This window comes from Mus caroli, chromosome 11, assembly GCF_900094665.2.
Source record: "Mus caroli chromosome 11, CAROLI_EIJ_v1.1, whole genome shotgun sequence".
Taxonomy (NCBI): domain Eukaryota; kingdom Metazoa; phylum Chordata; class Mammalia; order Rodentia; family Muridae; genus Mus; species Mus caroli.
The window spans coordinates 72,161,143-72,175,352 of NC_034580.1; the positions used below are offsets into that span (position 1 = coordinate 72,161,143).

The window sequence follows — 14,210 nt, forward strand, 5'->3', positions numbered from 1 at the left end:
CCCAGGGCCTTGTGCATATGATCTATCACTGAGCAATATCCCTGTCCTTCCCTTGTCACTTCTATGTAATAAATCTAAAAGTTTCTTGGACTTTTTATTACTATTAGCCTATTGGAGTTATTTTATAAATATTGCTTCATGTGCGCTCATAGAATTTGATCAGTGGAAAATTGCCTAGCTCTTTGTTTTAGTGTTAAATGGTTTCCAGATTCCGACTCCAAGGATGAAGGTCAGAATATCTTATATCTTGAGTAGCTTCAGGAGACTTTGTGTTACAGTAAAAACTGTGTACTATATCTTTGGTAGTAAAGGACTGGGCATTTGTTATGCATTCAAATAACTACCTGAATTCTAGACCAGGCTTAGATTTCAGTATAACACAGGAAGTTATGAATTTAAATAGGATTGTGAGCTTAGGCAGATGACCTAAATTAGTGAAGCTTAGGAAATGGGGACTGGACTGTGGTAAATTGGGGACTATATGCTCTATGTTGAAGGACTGCGGCTGGGACTTAGTATATATCTAATGTTGCTAGAAATGTTTCATATTTAGAAGAATGCTGATAATGAAGATGATGGGATCTCCTGATGTTTTCAAATCAGCAACTGAATTGTCTAGAAAAATTTGGCTACCAGAAACAGAACACCAAGTTTAAGCTATAAGAATATTTTTGGTTTATTTTGTAACAAATTCATATTTTGATATTTAAAATACTTTGGGACCAGATTGTGCTACTCAGCTAAGTGGTCCATAATATAGAAAGGTGTACCTAGAAAGTAAGTATCCCTAACATTACCCTATAGAAAGATAGGTAGGGTATCTTTTTCTTAGAGCAAATGTTTATTTTGCACATTGCAAAGGGCAGAGATGCACCCTCTGAATATTTTTGAGGGTTCAAAACTTAAAAATATAAATAACAGTAGTGACAGTAAAACTCTTCAGGAGAATAATATGCTTTTCTTCAAGTGCTATGAAGTATTTTCTTGAAAGGAAAGATGTCTAAACTTGTGCCTTATCTTTTGTTCCTTGGTATAGATTGCCTTGTCTTTAAACAAGGGAAGAAAGTCTTGTTTTCAGGTGACTCATAGTGATGTAGTCAGTTATTAATGGGGAGGTATTTCTCTGCTCAATATGTGTACCAGAAATTATAGATACTGATACTTGGCTATCAAATTTAACTCTGATATTTGGATTCTCCCCACCCTCTCCACCTTGGAGCTCAGATCCAGGGCATTACACATGCTAAGTGGGACTTCTTAGGAAATCTGGGGGTGTAGGTACTTGGTTCTAGGAGATCCTTAAAATTCATAGTAAGACGGATTAAATTTCCATGGGAACTTTACATGACCATGGGAAGACATGACATGTATGATATGAGTCATAATTAGATTGTACTTTCAAGTCCTTCAATACCATTAATCTTTCTTACCTATGATTATTTTCCCTATTGTCCCTTGATATTCATTCATCTATGACTGGATGACTTACCCATTTACAGTTCATTTAACTCATTTACTAAGCCTTAGTTTGTGTTTTTTTTTTTTTAAATCATGCTATGATTATGGAACTAGGTACAATGGAACCTTAAGTCTGGCTTTTCTTTTTTTAGCTATACAGATACAGTCATGACCCAGAACAGGCATAGTTAGGAAAGCATATAGACATCTATTTTTCCAGTTATAGACATTTTTTTTATAATTTTAAGATTTTTATAATTTCCTACAAGAACAATTATATTGAAAATTATATAAGCTGAGGCTGGAGAGATGGCTCAGCGGTTCAAAACTCTTAACTGCTCTTGCAAAGGACCTGAGTTGGGTGGCCAGCACTCACATGCAATCCAGTTCTAGGGGATCTGACTCTTTTTTTGTTTCCACAGGTTCACAGAGTATGCATAAACTCATGAAGAAACATACACATAAAAAATCTTTAAAATAAAAATAAATAATATACTTTGCTTGTTTTTACAGTATAAAGTATAAGTCCTAATAAGTCGTATAAATCTTAGAGAAAAGATTAGAAAGAGATGGTTTTATCAGAGTTGGTACATGATGACAGTTCACCTGTTCTATCAGAGAAAATTAGACTTTAAAAAAAAAGATGAATTTTTATGTGTATATGTGTGTCTCTATGTGTGTGTCTCTGTGTGGGGTGTATGCCATGTATGTGCAGGTGCCAAAGGTCAAGAGAGGAGAGCTGATCCCCTGGAAATGGAATTACATGCCTTGTGAGCTGCCCACATGGGTGTTAGGAACCAATCTCTGGTTCTCTGGAAAAGCAGTAAATACCCTTAGCCTATGAGCCATCTTGCCAGCCTCAAAGCATACTTGCACATGCCCAAAACTGGAAAAATGAAGCCAGAGTCTATATCCTTTCTTATTTATCCTGCATCCTAAGCCCTTTGTCCCCCAATTTTCAGCACCTAATTGTGACAGGCTCCCCAATAGTTTATTTTATGATTTTACAAATGCAGGTGTTTTGCCTGCATATATGTGTTTGCACCACATGTGTATAATACCCACACAAGCCAGAAGATGGTGTCAGAGCCCTTGGAACTGGAGTTACGAAGGGTTGTGACCCACCACACCATGTGGGTGCTGGGAATTGAGTCTCAATCCTTTGGAAGAGCAGTCAGTGCTCCTAAATCCAAGCCAAAGCTGTAGCTCTAAGCTGCCTTTTTAAAGTGGTTACGACATACATAGCAAAGGCTGCTTTATGCAACTGTACAAGTTTTCTAATTTGTAAGTGAGTGAACGAGTAAAGTAACATATATTAAATATATGAAATTTTAATTTTTATAATGTAAGATTTTCATGTATTATCTGGGGATGGTAGCACATGCCTGTTATCCCAGAACTTAGGAGGCAAAGGCACATGTTCCCCCACATATCAAAAATAAGTTAGAGTTTGTTTTAGTTATATATTTTCAAATATATTTCACCTATTTCTCACCTATTTCTTACTCTGTGTCCTCATAGAAATTTTGTACATATTTCTTTCTTTCTTTTTTTTTTTTTTTTTTTTTTTTTTTTTTTTTTTTTTTGTGGTGTCTCACTATGCCACCCTGGCTGACATAGAACTCTATGTAGAGCAGGCTGGCCCTGGCGTCACAGAGACTGCTCTTGAGTTCTGCAATTAAAGGTGTGTGTCACTATGCCTGGCCATATACATAGCTTTGTGGTATTATATTAGGGGTTTTGTTTAAGACTCAGCTTTCTCTACTAAACTGAGATTGGGAGTTTTTCTTGCTCATTTTTGTAGCTCTTCAGTGCAGCAATATGATAAATATGTAGTAGATATTACATATTACATAGTAAAGAAATGTTAATATCATTACTATTATAGACTTTCTCATTACTAAAATAATTCTGGGATTGATAATTTTGCCTAAGCATATTTAATAAAGTATATTTCATAGTTTAAATAGTTCAAGAATGAATATTTAAATTTATAGACTGAATTTTACACATGATACAAGGATTAAAGTTTATGAGTGAAATAATATTCATCCGAATTCATGAAAAAGACCAGATGGAAATAGCCAGCAATAAAATGGGTCTGAGTAGAACTGACTGAATGCACTATACACAGAAGAATATAATGTGTAAAGATAAGGTGCTATAGCAGTTCTTAGAAATACACACACTTCTGTTTGGAGTAGGGACTGTATTTCAATGTTGGGGTATCATGACAAATGTCACTAAAAGAGCCAGATCAAAAGGGGGTGTGCTCTATTAAGAGATTGAATTACCAAGAAAAAATACATGAATATTGAAAAAATTAAGTAGACAAGTAATATGATAAAATGTACTTTTCAGAAGGGGGCATTTAAAAGTGCATGGGAGGGAACTTAGGTAAGTTACAATTAGGTCATGAATTGGGGACAAAGGGCTTAGGATAGAGGATTAATAAGGAAGGATATAGACCCTGGCTTCATTGTTCCAGGCTTGGGCATGTGCGAGTATGCTGTTTACCATGACAGAGTCACTAGGGCCAATATAGATGGTAGAATGCAAGCATTCTGATTTTGATCTACCTTGGGAAGATAGATACACATGCTGATCAGCAAAAACCATCTAGGCTAGAGATAGAAATTTATAGTGATCGCTTATTGGCCTTTCACTTAACTGTGTCAGTCACTAAGGCAGACACCTTTTGTATGTCACACCACTTACTCCTCATGAATTGTTACTCTTCTTATTTAATAAATCCAGAAGTAAGATTTAAGAGTTTAGGTAATCGTAGCATTACTTGTTGATTCTAAGGCCGTGTTGAAGCCAAGCTGATAGGAATACAGTTACCTATATAGGACTTACAGGATGAAACATGTGGAGAGCTATAGGTGACTGAGACAGGAGATAAGAGTGGTAAATTGTGTATTTGGAGGCAAGTAGAGAAAGAAAGCCTCCAAATAAAAATAAAAAGAAGGTGCTGGAGAGTTGGCTTAGTAGTTAAGAGCACTTGTTCTTTCAAAGGACACAGGTATGATTCCCACTACCTACGTGGAAGTTCATCACTTCTTAGGTACCAGATATGCATGTGCTTCACAGACAAACATAAAGGCAAAGCACTTGTATGACTGAAATGAATCCAAAAACAAATAAAAACTAAGTACACCAAGGGCAGTATCCACTGGCTCATTTATAATATAAAATAGTTCTTTCAAATGGAGAAGTTTTATTGTGTGAGACATTTGGGAAATCACTGTAGAATCCTATCTTGTAGACTCAAGTGTACATTAGTATATTAAAGGTCTGATTCCCAGCACCTACATGGCAGCTCATAACTATCCATAACTCCAGCTCCATGGGATCCAATGCCACTTTTCAGCCTGAGTGGGCGCTAGGCATGTATGCACAGACCTATATGCAAACAATTAACCATACCCCTCCGAGCTCCCAGTGACTAAACCACCAAACAAGAGGACACATGGACCAGTCTGTGGCTCCCGCTTCATATGTAGCAGAGGACTCCTCATCTGGCATCAGTGGGAGAGGAGGCATTTGATCCTGTGGAGGCTTGATGTCCCAGAGAAGGGGGATCCTATGGGGGTGAAGTAAGAGTGAGTGGGTGGATGGGGGAGCACCCTCTTAGAGGCAAAGGGGAGGAGTATGAGGTGGAGGGGAGACTGGGAAGGGAGATAGCATTTGAAATGTAAACAAATAAAATGATTAATAAAAAGAAAAAAGAAAAAAATTGGGGTCTGGAGATACGGCTCTTGCAGTGCTTTTAGAGGACTGAGGTTCTATTAGAACCCACATTAGGCAGCTCACACTTCCTGTAGCTTTCATTCCAGGGAATCTGAAGCCCTCTTGTCTTGGGGCACCCACCTTTATGTGGGATAGGTAAACTCTGGCAGACGTACACATACACACAAATAATAAATAAATTTTTAAAAGATCTGAAAAGCTTTATAGTAATTAACTTGCTTAACTTTAATACCAAACCTAGTTAATCATGAGTGCTTGTTGTGGGGAAGGGAATGCTGACTTTCTGTGTGGCCCAGGCTGACCTCAGTCTCCAGATCCTTCTGCCTTGTTCTCGAGTACAGTGTGTGCTCCATATGTGGCAAGAATATTTTCTTACTTCATTTCTGATACTCTAACAAAAGATCTCGGACTAGGTCATTTATATATAACAGGCATTTATTTCTTACAGTTTTTGACTCTGAGAAGTCCACACAAGGTCCCAATAGATTTGGGTTATTGCCACACAGTAGAAGTGACAAAGACTGTGTTTTTGTCACTTTGTCATAGTGGAGGGACAAAGGGATAAAGAATATATAAGCACCTTTTTTTTTATAAGCCATTCTATTTGTGAAGGTTTTATCTTTATAACTTAATAACTTCCTGATGTTTCACATCTTAATACCGTACCATTCAGTGGTGAATAAGTTTCAGCATATTAATTTTGGGATATCCATTAGACTATATGAATTCTCCCCCCTCTTTTGTGTGAATTCTGCTGTCATTCCAGATGAGTGTGGCACCACAGACTTTAAACAAAAGAGGAAGGAAGTGGTCACTGTTAACTCAGATCTCCTGGGGAGGTCAGGGGAAGCAAGGGTAGAAGGCAAGTGACATAGGCAGTTAGGACACTGTCAGCTTGTGTGCTGATACTGTGACATAGGTGGTCACAGTCACAGAATTAGAAGTTAGTGCTGAAGAAGGAGCTAGGAAAGACCCCCTTTTTTCTCAAAAGAAAAGAGATAAAAGAAATTAGAGGAGAGTTTAGGAGAGAGAAAATTTCTGGCTTATTTAGAAGAATCTTCAAAATATTTTTCTGCTGAGGGGAAGAGTTCATTAGGAAAGAAGAGGTGAAGATGCAGTAAGGAATAAAGGGTGTAGACATACATTTTTTGCAACTTACTTTTTTTTTTTTTTTTGGTTTTTCGAGACAGGGTTTCTCTGTGTAGCCCTGGCTGTCCTGGAACTCATTCTGTAGACCAGGCTGGCCTCAAACTCAGAAATCCTCCTGCCTCTGTTTCTGCCTCCCAAGTGCTGGGATTAAAGGCGTGCACCACCACGCCTGGTGCAACCTACTTTTAATAGGGTTCAACCTCTCCTCTAGCCCACCGCCCAGCAGACATAGTGGAAGAGAGAAGTTATTAGGATGGGGGGGGGGGAGTGGACCTGTTCAGCAGTAGTTCTTTGGGGTTGGGGGCCGAGCTCAGTCTTCTTTGGCAGTTTAGTCCCTTAGCAAACACCAAATACAACTCAGCAGCTCTAGTCCAGTCCTTTCAGCAAGCAGACACCAGGTATGAACCAGCAACTGTAGTTCAATCCTGAGGAAACTGCAAGGCTAGCCAACTGGCCTGAGGCGAGGCTGAGGAAGCAGCAAGCTGCCACAGGAATCTCATGAGCAATTCTGTGGCAAGTTTCTCTCAATGGCATCCTTACCACAAGTTGAGCTCAACAACGCTATGTAAGGAGAACCAATACATGTGTGTCTTTAACGAAGAATAGGAAGGCAGCACAAACTAACTCAATGTTCAGTGTGCATCTCCCACTGTCTGTGGGGTCATATTTATACTCCTTCATCAAGTGTCCTTTTACGGGTTTGCTATATCCAAACATCCTTTCACCTGAGTCTGCTTCAGGAAACATTTTTTCCTGTGTCTGCTTTAGCAAGACATCCTTTCTTTCACCTGTGTGCCCCAGCAAAACATCATGTGACATAATTGACTTTCCAATGAAACTAAAAATTTCTACTGCAAAAGGGTAATTCCAAAGACACAGTTTCAGGAGCCAGAGAGGAGCTCTAAAATGCCCATAGTTGTGGCTTCAGTGTTTGTGTCTGGGCCTCTTTTCCTGAATCATTCTTGCTACTGTCCATCCTTTCTTCCTCAAATAGATCGTTGCCTTTACAAATCTATTGTTTTGTATCTGTTTCTAGCAGAAAACTAAGCTCTTCAGGAATTAATGATTAATAAACTCAAATCTAGAAAAGTACTTGTCTTCCAGGCTGTGGAGGTGGTATAGCATTCTAGTGATGGAGACTGAGCTGGAGGAGCAGAAAGTTTGAGGTTAGCTGGGCTGTATAGAGATGCTTATTTCAAAAACAAACAGTGAAAGCAAAACAAAAACAAAAATACTGTCTCAAATGGAGGTTTATAAGATTTTTCTGTATGTACATTCCCCCTTTTTAGGTAAAAGTGGTAAGAGAAGAGTTATTTTGGAAACTTTCAGAAGTTTTTTGTTTCTTTAAATTACTTATCTCATTTAAATACACTTATGTATGGTGTTCATACAAAAATCTCATTGGATTTTGAAGGTAGATTTTCCTTAAATTATGGGGCTGAAAAACTAAGGTTAATATTATATTTAGTAATAGCATCCATTTGAAGAAAGTAATTTAAAAGTAGATAGGAAAGTCTTTGGTTTGGGGAGGAAGAGGCAGTTTTCTTCAGTGGTGTAGCTGGTGGTGAGTTGGCCTTGTCTGGGTAGCTGACCTCCTGCTTGGACTTGTTCGCTGGCATGTATGTCTGCGCACCACATACATGCAGTACCCATAGAGGTCAGAAGAAGGTGGTGAATTCTCCTAAATTGGAGTTACACATGGTTGTAAGCCATCCTATGGGTGCAGGGATTTGAACACTGGTTCTCTGAAGAGCAACCAATGTTCTTAACTGCTGAGCCATTACTCCAGCCCCATTAAAATCTTTTTTTAAAAAAAGCATCCTATAGGGAAAAATTAATAAAAATAAGTCTAAAAAATAATTTGGCTTTGTTCTTTCTTTTTTTTTTAAGATTTATTTATTTATTATATGTAAGTATACTGTAGCTGTCTTCAGACACTCCAGAAGAGGGAGTCAGATCTTGTTACAGATGGTTGTGAGCCACCATATGGTTGCTGGGATTTGAACTCCGGACCTTCGGAAGAGCAGTCGGGTGCTCTTACCCACTGAGCCATCTCACCAGCCCGGCTTTGTTCTCTTATAATGACTAAAATCTTTCTCAAAGACAAATAAGAACCGCATCATTTATTGAGTACACACCACTTTGTGCCAGGCACTATTCTGAGTTATTGTGTATGTCCTGAGTGAGTCCTCAGAACAGCTCTGTGTAGATAGGTATTACTGTATCCCATTTTATAGATGTATATATGGAGGGAGAGGAAATGGATACAATAGGATTGGAGTCCAGAAAAACTGACTTCAAAGCCCTCTTCTTTGTGAGCACAGGTCAGAGAACAGCCTGACTTAACCTTCTGGTCTTAGACTCTGATCCTGAGTTTCACGTCATTTTTTTGGTGGGACTAGGGAAGAGAAGCTAGGAAATAGCATTTGGGTTTTTGTTTTACTACTGAGGCTCAAGCTTATACTGTAATAATCCTCATTAGACAGTTCTATAGTGTTAATATCCAAATTTCATAAACTCTATTCATACTTCAATATTCTCCTTTGTATTATTTAAATATATTCTATAACAATATTACCTTGCTTTTATAATGTTAATTGCAGATCGCAGGTACATATGAAAGGGTGGGGGGGGTGGGGATCTCCAGAGGTGATAGAAGCTGCATAATGTTGACAAAAATGAGATTGGCCTGATAGGACAGCCATTCATTTGGCTTCACTATCACTTAACTCTCGCCCTGGCCATTCTCCTCATCTTTGTACTTACTTTTTCCATCTAAGATTTCAGAGTTGAATGTTTTGGGTTCCTGTCAGCTTCAGCATTTAAAAGTGTTATTTATATAGTCTTAGTTAAGTGTCTTTAGAATCATGTAGTAGAAGCTGATGGAGTGCTGTAATTGGGTTTTTTTTCTGTAGATCTTGTGGTAATTATTGGCAAGCATAAGGAACAGGCTGAGATAATGCAGTTAGCTGACTTCTGGATCCATGGAACTGAGAAACCTTAGTGCCTTCTTTCCCTTCCCCCCACAGGAAATGAGGTTTATGTATTCTGTCTTGGAAATGTATTTTTAGATATTCATGGGGTTTTTTGTTTTATTAAGGATCTGCCCAGAGGCTGTTTAAGGCTTAAATAATTTCTCTAATGAGTTAATCCGTTTATATCTAAAATTAGATTTTTTTTTTTTAGAAATTTGGTTTAAAATAATTACTAAAAACAAACCTTTAACTAAAAAATATAAAGAAGGAGATAAGTATTATTGGATAATTTGGAAACCAGGTTTAGTTTTGATTTGGGAAACACAGTAGTTTCTAATATTTTCTTCTTGCTTTATTTTCAGTTTTATGTAAATAATATATCTAATAATAAAAGTAAATTATTGTGCATGGCAGAATTTTGACAAATAAAATTTTAAAACATACATCAAGCAAGTAAATAATGTTTGTATAGAGAACTGATCAAAATTCCCCTGTTCAGGCATTTCACTGAGAAATCACATGCATGAAGCTGATTGAAGAATGAGAACAGAAGCCCCGAGCAAACACAGATTGATAATATACCTGAAAGCAAAGATAATATTATAAAGATGGATCCAAATTAATAGTCACCCAGTCAGCCAGAATGGAATGTTCGAAACTGTGAATCAAAATTAACTTTTTAAAATAAGTCTGCTATTGCAGGTATTTTGTTAGAATAATGGAAAGTAAGTTGGCTAACATAAACCCCACATAATGTTGGAGAGATGGTTCATGGTTAATACGCTGGCCATTCATCCAGAGGAATTAGGCTCTATTCATAGCACCCACACAGCAACTCACAACACTGCAGTTCTAGGGGATCTGATGTCCTTTTCTGTCCTCCACAGGCACAAGACATGCATGTCAAAACACCTAAGTACACAAAACACACAAAACTTAATAAAACAAAACCTAAACCCCCACGTTAGACTTATATAAAAATAAATGCAAGTAAGTTATATACTGAAGCATTTTTAAAAATTCCACACTGGGTTTCTTCTTTTCCACTTTTTATTCTGTGTCATCCCACTGGACAGCACTGGAGTTGTTTCTGGTACCACTTTCTGAGTGGGCCTCCCCACTTCAGGTAATCTTCTGGAAATGCTCTTATAAATGCACCTCACCAGTATCCTAGATGATTCTAAATCTAGCCAAATAGGATTTAGAATATGTAAAGAACTCCTACAAGGGACTGGAGCAATAGTAAAGAGCATTTATTGCTCTTACAGAGCACCATGGTCTGATTCTTAGCATCCATATGGCAGCTGAAATCTGTCTGTAACTTCAGTTCCCAAGGATCCAGTTCCCTCTTTAGGTGTCCATAGGCACCAGGTGCATATGCAATGTACTTACATAGAGGCAAGCAAAAGGCCCATACATATAAAATAAAAATAAATGTTAAAAATGTAAATAAAAAAGTCTAAACATAATAAGAACTATACCTAATAAGACAATTAAATAAACTCACAAGAAGGAATAAAAATGACCTATAATAAAACATTTCCATCCTCATTAATGATCAGAGGAACTTTAAAAAATACAGTTTTTCACTTACTGGGTTAGGAAAATTAAGTGATATGATTCTTTCTGGCATAAGGGGATAAGAGAAGAAGCACTGTCATTGACTCTTTGTGGGCACATAAATTGGTGTGGCATCCTGGAGGGGAATGCTTGTATCTTCTGATTCAGCAGCTCCTTTCCTTGGTATATACCCTTAAAAAACATTTTATATGTGGCACAAGCATATGTTACAAGGATGGTAATTGTGCCATTGTTTGAAAGATCAAAATAGTACAGAATAAAATATTTTTTTTATCACTCAGACACCAGGATTGGACATCACCCCCATAGCAGAGGCCTGTATAGGTCCAGAACAAAATATGTTAAATGACTTAAATATCCATTAATCAGAAGTATTATGTATTATTTAAGAGGAATGGAAAAAATCTGTATCAACAGAGAAATCTCCCAAATATACTGATAACAAAAGCAAATCACAATAGGGTATATTATTTTATATATTTAATAATTCTATTTATAGTAAATAAACTATTATTTCTGTAGTTGCATAGCTTCTGGGAAGGAGACTGAGCATGAAGTAGTAATTAAAGAGACCATTAGATTTATTAGCACAGTTGAGACTTTATATAATGATATTTTAAATCATTTGTTTAGAATAAAATTTTAGTTGGCTTGGTACATATGCCTATAGCCCCTGCTACTTAAGAAGTCAGGAGCTAGGAGGACTGCTTGAGTTCAGGACTTTGAAATCAGCCTGGTAATATAGCATGGCCCCATCTCAAAAACAAAAATGAGTAAGTTAAAGTTTAAGTAATAGGGGCCTAGTGTGATGGCATGTGCCTTTAATCCCAGCACTCAGAGACAGAGACAAGCAAATCTTTGTGAGTTCAAGGCTAGCCTGTTCTACATAGTAAATTCCAAGCCACTCAGGGCTTCATAGTGAAACTTTCCCGTACCCCAGAACAACCGCCCCCAAATAAAAAGAAAGAAAAGAACTACTTCTCTTCATTCCTTTGCTGTTTGTGGTTGTAGTAGAGTGTGTAATGAAAGCCTTTGATTAGTTTGAAGAGTATTAAAGAAAATAAATTTTCTTATTTTCTTATCCTTATGTTTATCTTCTTGAGAGAATGCATGTACTTCTATAGGCAAATATACATTTTTCCCTTCTGGTATAAATTTTTCAGTTCTTTCTTTGTGATCACCAAATGAATGTGCTACAATTCAACTGAATTCTAACACTAGTTACTCAGAGTTAGCAGTGAATTCTACACATTTAAGGGGTCAGGTCTGTAAGATATATAAGTGGCAAGTAAGGGAGTTGTTTTTATTCAGTTCTTTGTGACTACAAAATGTGAGGCAATCAACTTAAAAAGAGAACAGGTTAATCTTGGCTTACAATTTCCAAGATTTCAATCCAGGATCTTTGGTCCTGTTGTTTTGGGCTTGTAAGGTCCCATATCATGGTGGAATCTGGTTCAGTACTCATCAGAATCCAGGGAACAAAAAATAAGATCCTTGAAGGGCATATTCTGAGACCTAGAGATCTCCTAGAAAACCATAGAGAATGTTAGCATTTAATAAGCACCCTTGTGTGGTTTCAAGCCACCAGGGATACAGGCACCCCCAATACTTGTAATTTTCTTTTTAGCTTTTCTGCTAAATAATTCGGCCTTCGTAGTGGCAGGCTGTTTTCCCCATAACTGTGCAGTAGCCCTAGAAGAAGAGAAAAAGATCCATCGCAAACTATATCAGACACAGAGCATCCCTCCTAAAGGCTTCAAGGCTTCTAGTAGTGCTACATAGAGACCGAATCTTTTTTTTTTTAAATACAGTTTCACTATGTAACTCTGGCTGTCTTAGAATTCTTATGTAGACCAGGATGGCCTCAAACTCACAAGAGATCCTCCAGTCTCTGCCTCCAGAGTACTGGGATTAAAGGCGTGTGCCACCATGTCCAGCTGGAACCAATTCTTTAATATGGATCTTTGGCAATCATTCAACATCCACATCAGCACCCATACTTCTGTTCACATGGGTGCTGGGTTCTGAACTGTAGTCCTTCCATGTGCAGCAAGTGTTTTGTCCATTGAGTCACTTTCCCAGTACATTATTATTTTTGAATTTATTTTTATTTTATAATTATGAGTATTTTGCCCACTCATATGTATAGGCACCACATGCATGCAGTACCTGGGGAGGCAAGAAAAGAGTGACAGAACTCTCTGGAACTGAAGTCACAAATGATTGTGAGCCTCCACAGGGGTGCTAGGAACCGAAAACTTGCTCTTAAACACTGAGCCATCTTGCCATCTCCCCTCCTATCCCACCTCCCATAATTTTTTAATGAAAATTTCACAAGTTGGCTGATTAAATCATTCACTGGCTGTTAGTGATTAATTCAGTCTCTTTCATCCCTCACATTTGGGTATGGGCCAAAAGTTTCAAGCTCCTAATCAGGATCGCGTCTTTCTGATGAACAACTCCCATCTTATAGCTATCTAGGGGCCAGCTAAGAGTTACTTCATTAGAACAAAGGATGCGCTAAGAGTTACTTCATTGGAACAAAGGATGCGCTTATGGATCAGGAAATTCCAACAGCCTTAATAGTTATCTGCCAGGAACTCGGGAAAAAGATCAAATATATTTTGTAGGATACCACTGCAAGAAAGTCTAGTTTGGAGTTAATAGGAGTTGAAAATTAGTGCACACTTAGAAGAAAAGGTGCTTTACTGGTGGACCTAGTGAAAATGCTTAAAGATTGGGACTTGGTGAAGTGAAGAAAGGCAGAAAACAGCAAAAGCACAAAAGTCAAAGACACTGAGATAAATGCAGATAATCCAGTGATAATAAAGTACTTAATAGGAGGGAGAGGGAAATAACAGAGAGAGCTAAGTAGAGAAGGGCAAATCCTGTAGGGCCTTTATTTCCTGGTAAGAAGTATATAGTCTGAGGCCTCTTAAGCCTCAGATTGCACCAGAATCATTAGGAAGCATATGTAGTGCAGCTGGCCACGCATACAAACATGCATTTTTACAAGCATCTTCAAGTGTCTCTAACAACATAGAAAGCATAGCTTTTGGAATAGAAGACTAAAAAGTTTTATGTAGAGAAATAATATTAGAATATGGTTTTTAGCAAATGATTGCAATTGTCACCTCTTAAAAGTAACAGAGACTCAAGGTAAGGCACTTGGGGTTGAGATTGAGTAAAATTAAATAGACTCAAAAAAGCAAAATGATAGGCCATCCATGAGATGCCATGAAAAAGAGGCAGAGGGAAAAGACTAGTTGACTCTAGAAGACTCTGAGCTTGATT

General features: G+C 37.6%; 1 protein-coding gene and 1 non-coding gene across 4 annotated transcripts in view; one reads left to right on the forward strand and one right to left on the reverse strand.

Moving 5' to 3' along the window:
- The window catches only part of Ssh2 (slingshot protein phosphatase 2), a 244,958-nt gene that overhangs the window by 17,593 nt on the left and 213,155 nt on the right, over positions 1 to 14,210 (forward strand). The gene's annotated exons all lie outside the window — the stretch shown is intronic.
- LOC115032712 lies at positions 11,188 to 11,273 on the reverse strand. The gene has a single exon (XR_003838331.1). It is a non-coding gene; the product is annotated as a small nucleolar RNA SNORD86 (small nucleolar RNA).